This window comes from Rana temporaria, chromosome 7, assembly GCF_905171775.1.
Source record: "Rana temporaria chromosome 7, aRanTem1.1, whole genome shotgun sequence".
NCBI classification, from domain to species: Eukaryota; Metazoa; Chordata; class Amphibia; order Anura; family Ranidae; genus Rana; species Rana temporaria.
This window is the reverse complement of record NC_053495.1, coordinates 130840999-130853834: the sequence shown is the minus strand read 5'-3', so window position 1 is coordinate 130853834 and position 12836 is coordinate 130840999.

Below are 12836 nucleotides of genomic sequence, written 5' to 3'. Positions count from 1 at the left end.
ATTTTTATATGATGTGTTTTGTGATTTGCTACAGACTCCACAGGACTGGACCACCTTTTCAATTCTCACCAACAAAACAGTGTGTGGTGTGTGTGTTTGTTGGCCTCTTCTGTTCAATTAGTTCCTGGGCTTTTCTTCTTCTTCTAAAGCCTGTGGAGAACAAGAACCCCATGGGCCCCTGTGTCTGAATTAAATTACCTTGCCTTCCTTGATCTAAGAATTTATAGATCCTGCTGCTGACCCATATCTGTTGTGGCCCTCTAGCTCAGGTCATGGAAAGTATGGCTCATCACACTGCTCCTCTGTGCTGTCTGTAATTGTATTCTACCTTCTCCATAAGTGTTGTATTGCAGAATTCTGCATTTGGCTCTGGACAAAGAGTACTATATATACAATAGATGTGTTTATATACTATATACAGTGGGGAAAATAATTATTTGATCCCCTGCAGATTTTTTAAGTTGGCCCACTTAAAAATTATAGGTGTATTTTAACCACTTGACCACTGGGCACTTAAACCCCCTTAATAACCAGACCAATTTTCAGCTTTCGACGCTCTCACATTTTGAATGACAATTACTCAGACATGCAACACTGTACCCAAATGAAATTTTTGTCCTTTTTTCCCCACAAATGGAGCTTTCTTTTGGTGGTATTTAATCACCGTTGGGTTTTTTATTTTTTGCGCTATAAAAGAAAACAGACTGAAAATTCTGTAAAAAAATGAATTTTTCTTTGTTTTTGTTACAAAATTTAGCAAATTTGTAATTTTTCTTCATACATTTTGGCCAAAATGTATACTGCTACATATCTTTGGTAAAAATAAGTACACATTGGTGAATATTATTTGGTCTTTGTGAAAGTTATAGCGTCCACAAGCTATGGTGCCAATATCTGAAAATTGTTCAGGGGTATTGCAGAGTATTGTGCGGGGGTATTGCAGAGTATTGTGCGGGGGTATTGCAGAGTAATGCGCAGGGGGTATTGCAGAGTATTGTGCGGGGGTATTGCAGAGTATTGTGCGGGGGTATTGCAGAGTACTGCGCAGGGGGTATTGCAGAGTATTGCGCAGGGGGTATTGCAGAGTATTGCACGGGGGTATTGCAGAGTACTGCACAGGGGGTATTGCAGAGTATTGTGCAGGAAGTATTGCAGAGTATTGCGCAGGGGGTATTGCAGAGTATTGTGCGGGGTATTGCAGAGTATTGCAGAGTATTGCGCAGGGGGTATTGCAGAGTATTGTGCTGGGGGATTGCAGAGTATTGTGCGGGGGTATTGCAGAGTTTTGTGCAGGGGTATTGCAGAGTATTGTGCGGGGGTATTGCAGAGTACTGCGCAGGGGGTATTGCAGAGTATTGCACAGGGGGTATTGCAGAGTATTGTGTGGGGGTATTGCAGAGTATTGTGCGGGGGTATTGCAGAGTTTTTTGCGGGGGTATTGCAGAGTATTGTGCGGGGGTATTGCAAAGTACTGCGCAGGGGTATTGCAGAGTATTGTACAGGGTATTGCAGGGATGGCTGGGCAGGGATGGCTGGAATTGTGACTGCAATAGTCACAGATCCAGCCCACAGCGCTGCTGACACCCGCTCTCTCCTCTCACACTGTACCGATCGGTACAGAGAGAGGAGGGAGGAACCGGTGTCATCAAATGGTTTGTTTTGTTTACATGTGATCGCTCCGTCATTGGACGGAGCGATCACGTGGTAAACGGCCGCTACCAGCAACCTGTGAAGCTCTGGTGAACTCCATACCCAAGAGGGTTAAGGCAGTGCTGGAAAATAATGTTGGACACACAAAATATTGACACTTTGGGCCCAATTTGGACATTTTCACTTAGTGGTGTACTCACTTTTGTTGGCAACGGTTTAGACATTAATGGCTGTGTGTTAAGTGATTTTGAAGATACAGCAAATTTACACTGTTATACAAGCTGTACGCTCACTACTTCACATTGTAGCAGAGTGTCATTTCTTCAGTGTTGTCACATGAAACGATCTAAATATATTATTTACAAAAAATGTGAGGGGTGTACTCACTTTTGTGAGATACTGTATATACAGTTGTAGGCCCAGGGCCATGGATCTAAAATGGAGAACAATTAGAGTAGAAACTCCAGTAGCCTAGCCTTTTTAGTTTTATATTTTTTAGATCGCACATGCACAGACAAATCCATCAACATACAGTTTACCCTTCCAGTTTGGGTGGATAAAGTACTCACTGACCTCAATAAACTTTAAGTCAATTATTATCCTTGATCAATCACATAAATACTTCTTTGTGATTCAGGTATAACTTGCAGTGCCGCTCTAAGCTGAGACAAAGATCTCCCCACTGGTTGCAGTGAAGGGAGTAGGCACCTATACACCATTCAGGGGTGTAGGAGCATCAACAGAAAAAGGAAGAAATATTGCTCACCAACCCAGTGCATGAATATGTGAATGAGTGTGGTCTCAGTTAGTGCCGATCAAACCACACCCCCCTGACGTTTTGCCACACACATCGGGGCTTGATCACAAAGGTCAACTGTGATCAAGCCCGTTGTGCAGGGAGAAAGATGTCAGGGGGCATGGCTGGAGCGGCATTGGCTGAGGTCTTTCTCATATTCATGCACTGGGTTGGTGATCATTGTTTCTTCCTTTTTCTGTTGATGAATACTTCTTTCTTCTGATTTTGAAAATATTACCTTTTCAAAAAAAAAACATTTATAGTCAACCGTTGTCAACAAACTTATCAATACCACAAAGAGTCAATGTCCCTGCCATTGCGCATGTTTCACTGAAGAAAATAGTGAAGAGTGAATTTTATTATATTATGTTACACTGAGTACATATGTGAAGGACAAACTATACAAATGAAAACTAGATATCCTTTTTCAAAGACTCACATAAAAAGCTACCTTACATTCCTGGAATAGTCTATTAAAATGATCTTCACAAGGTAGCCAACATACAAAACTAATTTTACAGCTAACTTGTAAAAAAAATTAAATGACAAAGCAATAAACCAAGGTTCAAGTGTTAAGCAAGTGTTGGCAGATAAGTAATGAATAAAAAATAAATAAACATCTGATTGGTGTAAACCTCAAAGTCAGAACTGGGCTATGAAAGGTTAAGCTTTCTTTTCTTTTTGTTCCTTTTCTTAGAGCAAAAAATATTCAACTATCAGCAAAAACATTGTGGTACTGTGTGTGTTTACATACATGCATCATAATTCACAGTTCATATTATTTCAAACCACTTGCAACTTATTTTAGAATATATTTGATCACCTTATACCCAAAAGAATGTGTATTTTTTGTGATTTCAATGGTGTCAGTTATTGTAATTAACTCTACTGAAATAGATGCATGAGCTGTTGTTAATTTTAGCATTAGTTGAATTCAAACTTCTCCAGCACTTAGCCTGGCTAGTCAACAAAGAGAATCCATTAAGTGTTTCCTTATATTTGCGCATATATTTGGGTGCCATACTCCAAGTCGCAAGACTCCTATGTTATGATGTTCTACATTTTGGCACACGGGGATATTAGCTTTACTCATGTTTTCTTAAGACAAATTCTTCAGAACAAACAAATCTACACAATCCTCCCCATATCCTGTTCTGGGTACCTATACTCTCCTTTACCACTGCTCCGTTCACTGCTTTCATCTTATGCGGCCAACTTTGCAACCTTGCATGCTGTAATCTAATTGCCTGCATGGGTTAGTGCATTTTGAATGACTCCCCAACACACTTAAGAAACACATATGTGCTTCAGTGCGCTGCAATAGACTTTTATGTGTTGTGTTAAAAAATTATGAAAGTACATTCTTTTGTCCAGCCTGGTGCATTGGCTGTCCATTCAAATGAATAGGCTGCCTTTATTTAATGCACATAAAAGTGTAAACTAATGCAAATTAGCAGACTTCAACGCATCTCATAGATGTGAATGGGACCTTATTGAGTAATTCCAGGTATGAAAGATAATGTGTCATATCACCTGCCTCCCTACAGTGCAGCACTTAGGGTCTAAGTGGCCAATTTCCTGTCCCCAGTGTTGTAGCATGTGGATGTCTGGGTGTGGAATTTAGTGTCCACTCGTCAATGATACTAACTATTGATCAAGGCCCACACTGAGTAAATACAGACCATTATGTTAAAATTATATTGTAGGCATTGGTAAGGAACTATCTAGAGGAGCATGTGGTCTAAAATAAAAGTGATAGCCAGTAAAAAATATTTAAGAAAGAGAATGTCGAGGGGGGCGTGGCCGGACGAGGATGGTGATGGACGCTTTCTGGACAAGCTCTGTCTAGCAGATTGTAATCTGGAGCCATCGGTTACCGGTATTACCGTTTTAATTACAAAAACACCCCATCCTGTATCAGCGATTTTACCTGATCTATAAAATACCTTTCTTGAGGAGTTTCGATACAAACTCATCCATTGCTGTGACCCGGGGCCTCCTCTTCATACAGTGGCGTCATCGCCATTTTGAGGCCTACAGATTATCGGACAGCCCCAGACTCGAGTACGGATCGCTGAGCCCATTAATCTGCATCCACCCCTCCGTCCACCCGGGATACACTGCTATAGGCGTCGGAAGTGACAGGCGACACTCCCTCACCTCCCTCAGTCACTCAAGGCCCGTGGTCTCGGCCTACCTCCGGAGGCCTGGCGGCCATCTTGCTTCACCCACTGCCTCAACTCTCATATACCCCTTTCTCCTCAGGGCTCAATACTGCTTCCCCTACATCCTTCAAGGTGGATAGGCCATTTCTTTATTTTATGGCATAATACCCTTTGATGGTTATATGTAACAGTTGAAAGGGTGTCAGAGGCCAGGACGGGAGGTATATGGATATGCTCTGAGGAGGCTATGTGACATCCCTCTTTTGTAGACTCTGCACGGACAAGAGATAATTATATGTTATATAATAGGAATCCGAAACCATTTTAGGATCTCCAAGTGCTAGAAATACATAAACTGAGGTGATAATTAATGTACTTGACCGCTGTCCTCATATAATTTACCTCAGGAGACTGCAGCTCAGTGTGGGGACAGAGGCTCATAATCCAGCAATATATTTACAAGGGCCTGATAGTTTCTTGAAACACCTTCTCCTCAGAAGTCTCATGTAACTGTTTGCAATTTATGTGATTCATGTTAACACACTACAGTGCAGGATTTAAGACCCGGTCTATTATTGATATTATCAATATTTGATACCTAACGGGTCATCTTTCCCTTACTGAATTGCTTTATTACTATCTAGCTACCTGAATGCAGGAATTGCCTGGTTGTGATGCACTGTGAAACTCTTCCATTGAGGTAACAACGCCATCTTGTGGTATACACGTTTATTACAGCATAAAACCATTACCCAGCTATTCGCTTACAGGGCACTGACAGTATCTTATTAAATCTAGTTGTCTGGACACCATAACATTTCACTATACAAATGGACCATAATACCTCGGTTTTGTGAAGATTAAAGGAACAGGACTGTCAATGTCAATATGAATTTCTGACAACTTTATAGTGTTTTTTTTTTTCTCTTATATATATATATATATTTTTTTTAATATTTTGTGCTATTATTTCTTTCTAAACTGGATTATTTATTCATATGCCCTGACCACCTGACTGCACTAGGAAACTGTCCGCTGATATCAAAGTCAGGCTACCGACTGGATACAGTTCTCAGTGGCTGTCATATACACCGTCGGATTATACTATGATTATCCCTGTAATGGGAATTCACTGAGGTATTCTTACACACCGTCCGAAGTCTGTCGACGAAAGAAGCAGATTTGACTCTCTATACATTAATAGGATATCTGAATGGTATGAAATTTATGGCATTCCCATAAAGATGGTCTTTTCCTTTACTTATGTACTCTAAGCTGGGTTTAGGCTGTTCGCAAGATTAACTTCTGCTGACTGATAATTGTGGTAAGAGAGTTCTACCTAAGGGAGCTAGTATAGGAGTACACTGCAGATTTCGCAATACATTGATATTTGAATACTGTTGTCAGATATTTATTTTAACACTTCATATATATGAAGGGGAAACAAAGTAAAAAAAAACAAAAATAGAATCATTAAAGAGTCTCTTTATGATATAGACTCCCCTCCTTCTACAAGCCCTCAGACATCTGTTGGAGATACTGAGTTCGACGGACAAGTCTCGTCACTTCTACTTCCCACCTCATCACCTCCTTCTCTGGGTTCAGCAAAGCTTCTAAATTTATATCCTTCTACAATTGGGGGAGCTCTCACAACTACAATGGCTGACCACATGATTCCTATTGAGTCCGTCTCTCAGGATCCTAAACAGGTAACTGCAAATACTGAACATGTTCCGGAAACTTCTTTCAATGTTGCTGAACTGTATAACAAAATATCTGAAATGATGGAAAGGGGTTTAGCTCTTACTGCCGAGAAAATCACTAACGATATCAGGGCTGACTTTCATTGTCTTGGCAACAGGATTGATTCTATAGAACATAAGTTAGATGCTAACGTTTCGAAAACTGAACAACATGATAGCCATATGCATTTCTTGCAAGATCAACTGGAGGCTGCTCAGGATAAGATTGATGATTTAGAAAACAGGTCAAGAAGGGAGAATTTTAGGGTCAGGGGTCTTCCTGAATCCATTGTGGATGTCCACTCAGCAATACAGGACATTATAAAAATCCTTCTACCATCTATACCTACTCCAAAAATGGAATTAGACAGGGCTCATAGATCATTGGGTCCACTAAGAAGAGATGGTTTACCCAGAGATGTGGTGGTCAAGCCTCATTATTTCTCCACCAAGGAGGACGTTATGAAAAGATCTAGACAACAGGAGAATCTCCAATACCATGGTGCTACAATACAAATATTTTCTGACATTTCTCCATACACCATCCAGAGAAGAAGAGCGATGAAACCGTTATTGTCGGCCCTCATGGACAATGACATCAAATACAAATGGGCCTTTCCCTTCGCCTTAAAGTTCAATCACAATGGCAGACACCATGTGATACATAATCTCCGCGAGGGTGAAAAACTTCTAATTGATCTAAAAATTATCTCTCTTAAACCAGCTATGGACACTACTTCACCTCAACTACCATCAGGCAAGAGGACCACACCTACTAGTCCAAATCTGAATCCTTGGAACAAGGTCAAATACAGAAAAGTTGGAAAAGACTCCATCACCTGAATATTGAATAGTCTTACCCAGGAAGTATCTCTCAGGATTTTTTTTATGTCACACAGTGTCCGAGATGATTTTTTTTTATTTTTTTAGGAGAGAGGGAAAAGGGAGAAGGGAAATTATTTTTTTCTTTTTTCCCCTCTTATTTTTACTATTTAATACGGAGGAGGTTACTTCTTCATTTCTGAACTATATAATATAATACATATATAGTATGGTTTTCCCCCTTTCTTTTTTTACCCCTCTCTCCTTATTTATTTTTTATTTTTTATGGTCCCTATTAATTGAATGCCATTGTTCTTGAAAAAGTTTTTATGATGTAAAGTTTAATCTGTCGACGACTGACGACGGTGAGGTATTGGACCTCAACTTACCTCTTGGAGCGACACTTTGTCGACCCAATGGGTAAGAATATAGTCCATTTAAGGGACTATGCTAATGTTTTTCGTTTGAATGAGGGAAGGAGACTCTTTCTCTTCCCCCATTCTGGGTCACGATTTGACCTTGCACGATTTAGTGACTTGTTGTGCAGTATGTTTTTTTATTCTTGTCTTTTTGCCTCTTCTTTCTGTTTCCCTTTTTTCCTTCTCGCCCTCTTCTTCTCTTTAGTCTGCCTGCCATTGCTCGTAATAACGGTGTTACAGATGATATCCTTGCGGTCCTGCCTAACCATAGTAGTAGACAAGACTTATGGCTGGATCAAATGATGTATCTAAACCCCTTAGTGTTGTCACTCACAACACTCAGGGGTTGAATTCTCCTATTAAGAGACGCAAAGCTCTTCAAGTTTACAAATCTCTTCATGTAGATGTGGTTTTCCTTCAAGAAACCCACTTCCCTAAACGATACAACCCCACTTTTATGCATGCTCACTATCCATTATTTTTTCTAGCTAAAGCGGAAAACAAAACTAAAGGTGTGGCCGTTTTGTTCTCTAGATACTGTAATTTTAACTTGATCAAGGAATATGGAGACCCGAAAGGTAGGTTTATCTTGATAAAAGGTACTCTTGACGAAAAAATGTACACATTCGTTTCTTATTATGCTCCTAACAGAGGTCAAAAGCGGTTTTTCACTCAGATGCTTGATACCCTCCGTCCATTTATGGAGGGAATTATTGTTATGGGAGGAGACTCTAACCTGGCTTTCGACATTGGATTGGACAAATCCAAATCTAAAGCCAATAAGGTCATCAGACCGACTAAAATTAGTTTACAAGTAGCACGTATTTTACATCAAAACAGACTGACTGATATCTGGAGGGAATTAAACCCAGGAACTAAAGACTATACTCACTATTCTAACCCCCACCAGTCTTACTCTCGTATAGATCATATATTGATATCAAACCATCACGTCCCGGCAGCCATTAAATCTAATATAGTTGATGTTTCCTGGTCGGATCACTCAATGGTTCTTTTGTCACTAAGGAGAGAGGATACTTCTCCTAAAGTATCTCATTGGACACTTAATAGATCTATTTTGAAAAATCCTGTCCTAATAAAGGATATTGAGCAATCCCTTCTAGAATATTTTGAACACAATGATACAGATGATATATCCCCTGAAACTTTGTGGGCTGCTCACAAGGCTTCTATCAGGGGCAAAATAATACAATTGGCCGCTAACCTCAAAAAACAGAAGAACCTAGAAATAAAAAGACTGGAAATCAACTATTTAGACCTGTGTAGAAAACATAAAACTGATCCTCATAACTTTCCTACTCAGGCACTTGATGCGGCCAGATCTGCTCTGAACCTGGTACTTACGACTAAGGCGGGGGAAGATATAAAATGGACTGGAGCTAATTTCTATAAATTTAAAGATAAAATAGGTCCAATGCTAGCACATAAATTGTCACCTAGATTTCAATCAAGAACTCTCCCTAAAATAAAGATGATTGACGGTTCATTCTCCCTAAACCCTAGGAGAATAATGGAGGCCTTCCATGACTTTTATTCTAAGCTTTATACCTCTACTGAGGATTCTTCTTCAGAGAGGATAGCTGATTTTCTTAGCAATCTGAATCTTCCTAAATTGTCTGAAATACATACAGAGGTGATGGAGGCTCCCATTTCAATTGAGGAAGTATCGACAGTGATTAAACACCTAAAATTAGATAAAGCCCCGGGACCTGATGGATTTTCGAGTTCATATTACAAAACATTTTCAAGCATTTTAACGCCCTATTTGATGAGATTTTTCAACCACATGACCGAGGGAGATCCTATAGAAAGACAACTCAATTTGGCTTATATATCGGTGATCCCTAAGCCGGAAAAGGATCATAGCCTGGTGGAGAACTATAGACCGATATCTCTTATCAATAACGATCTTAAGATACTTACTAAAACAATAGGTTATCTTCTTTCATTGGTCAATATGTTAGTAAAGATCAAGTTGGCTTCATTACTGGGAGGCAAGGTCCGGATCAGGTTAGGAGAGCTATTGATCTGATTTCTATACTGAACTCAGGATGGTCTGGTGATACTGGTCAGAAGGGTATGCTTCTTTCCATAGATCTTCAGAAAGCATTTGACTCAGTGTCTTGGCCTTTTATGTTCAAGGTGATGAACCATTGGGGGTTTGGCGCTAAATTTCTGGGTATCCTGTCTGCACTTTACTATTCCCCTGAAGCTAAAGTACGCTTTCAAGGTATTTTTTCAGAATCTATCGAGATCCGTAGAGGTACAAGGCAGGGATGCCCTTTATCTCCCCTGATATTTGCAATTGTGATTGAATCCCTGGCTATAGCTATTCGTGAAAATGCAAATATCAGGGGTGTTCGATGTGCCAAAAAGGAACATAAGTGCGCCTTATTTGCAGACGACCTTTTACTTTTTTTGACTGCACCAGAAACATCCCTGCCTGAAGTATACTCTCTTATGGACGAATTTTCTCTGGTTTCAGGTCTTGCTGTAAACATAGCCAAATCCAGGGCCCTCAATGTTTCACTTACTGAGTCCACTGTTTCTCTACTGAAAGAACGTTATAGATTCAAATGGTACGCCTCTTATATTAAATACCTAGGCATTAATTTGACCCCCAATATTCAGAATTTATATCTAGCCAACTATCCCCCTATGTATAGAAAACTTGAGAAGGATCTGAAAGACTGGGGTACTCAGAATATAGGTTGGATTGGTAGAATTAATTCGGTCAAGATGACTCTTCTCCCTAGGCTTTTGTATCTCTTTCGATCATTACCTATACCGATAATCAAAAGTCAACTAAAATCCTTTCAAGGCAAAATTACCAAGTTTATATGGAACAACAAGGGTCCACACCTTCCATCTCGCACTCTCTATAACTTATCTGAACAAGGCGGTCTAGGTGTGCCTAATTTGATATGGTACTACCAATCAGCGAGATTAGCGGAATTATCAGAAATTTTTCTTAAAAATGAACGTCCTGATTGGATAGACATCGAAGAACAGGCGATTCCGAATCTAACGATAGAGGATTTAATGTGGAGTCATACCAAGAAAAGGCCTTCTATATTATCTCCGACTCTATCTCAAACTTTAGTTTTATGGGATTCACTTAAAAACAATCCCTCTCTAATCTCTAAAGGTAGGCCTTTATCGAATATTTTCATAGACCCATTCTTTACTTCTAAAATTGATAAAGATTCCTTTAAATGGTGGCATGATAAGGGGTTGTATCGTATAGGACGCTTCTTTTCTCGTTCGGGTCCCCTCCCCGAGCAACATTTTATTGACAAGCTAGACCTTCCTGTTTCAGAAAAACTAAGATTTTCTCAACTACATGACTACGCTCAAAGCCTATGGGATAACGACTCGATATCTGGACTTTTGACACCCTATGAAAGTAAATGTGATCAGGGTTTGTCCAGGAAGGGGAATATTTCAATTATATATAATTCACTTGCTACTAATGACACCAAATTGCCGCATATGCTGGCATGGGTAAAGGAACTTAATAACGAATGGGATTTGTCGGACTGGTATAAGAATTATACCAGATCCATTAAAGGTTATGTGAATGTCTCTCTTATAGAAGCGAACATAAAAATTTATACTAGATGGTATTTAGTTCCCGTCAAACTGACCTCTATGTATCCGACAACTTCTCCCCTATGTTTCAGAGGCTGCCATGGATTGGGGTCTATGATACATATTTGGTGGGAATGTCCCAAAATTCGGGGTTACTGGAATAAGGTGTTCAATATAATCAGACGAGTCACAGGCTGTAACCTGCATCAATCTCCTACTATTGCTTTACTTAACGGAATGTTACCTCTAACTTCTAAGGTTACCAGAAAACTCATCTTATATATTATGACAGGTGCCAGGATTACACTCGCAGCTGCATGGAAAAAGACTAATGTTTCCATCCTATATATGAAAAGAAAGGTCACATGGATTATGGAACAAGAGAAAAGGGTCTGCTCCATGTTGGATAAGTCTACTCTTTTCTATGAAATCTGGGAACCTTGGTTGGAATACATGGGGATAACTTATACTCCGTGAAGGTTTTGATGACATCAGTGTCTTTTGGACGATGCTGGTAGATGGCAGGCAGGCTAATTTTCTATCTCTCCTGATTTTCTTCTGGCTTTCTTTTTTCACTTCCTCTCTTGTCTTTTGTCACTCTCTTTTTTTCTTCTGATTCTTCTTAGGTTTTATCTCATTATTTTATCTCTGGGGATAGAATCCTTAAGATTTTTGGTCCTCAGTTTGTTTTATTTTGAAAAGATAAGTTTATGTTTAAGTAATTGAAGGATTCTACCAAACCTTTGAAATAATAAGATTTGATGGGGATTCCGAAAATTTGTTTTCGGTTATCGGAGAGTTCCAGTAATAGTTATTGGAGGGAGGGAGGGAGGATTGGAGGTTTTGCTCAACCTCTTGGACACAGAAAGTTCCCGTTAGGGGTGTCGGAGAGGTTGATGCACTCCGGATATCTTATCCTTTAATTATTCTAAGTAATTTAATCTGGTACACTCAATTAGTTTTATCCCTTATATAACTTATTGTGTGATAACGCTAGACCTAGGAATTCCTTGATATATGAAAATATTCTGTTTCTCTTTCAAGTTTAAAGTATTACTTTGAAATAGTCTTTTAATTTAGCTTATGTGAACTGCCTTACTTTCACCACATGGTGTAGAGCATATAGGATGGATAGATATAAGTGGCAGTTAATAAGACAGGAATGATTATTATGAATTGAAATGTATTTAAATTATTATATTTCTGCGTGCTATTGACTTATTTCTTGCTAATTTAATACAAATGTATGTATTTATTTTATTGAAAATAAACTTAAATTTGAATGAAAAAAAAAAAGAAAGAGAATGTCAAACAATTGAGGAAGTAAGCAGAAACCTGGACAGAGGGACAGCTGTGGATGTAAAAGTTTGTACTTCGCTAAAACATTGCTTGCAGATGACTTAAGCCTCGTACACACGACCGGTTTTCTCTGCAAAAAACAGCAAGAAAACTGCTTCTTGCCGAGATTACCGTTCGTGTGTACAAGGCATTCAGGTTTCTCATCAGGAAATCAGGCCAGAATCTCAACGAGAAAAAAAGAACCTTCTTTCTTTTTTCCTGTTGAGATTCTTGTTGGCCTGTTTCCCGACAAGAAACCCGAGAGTGTGTATACTTACCTGTCACCGTGGAA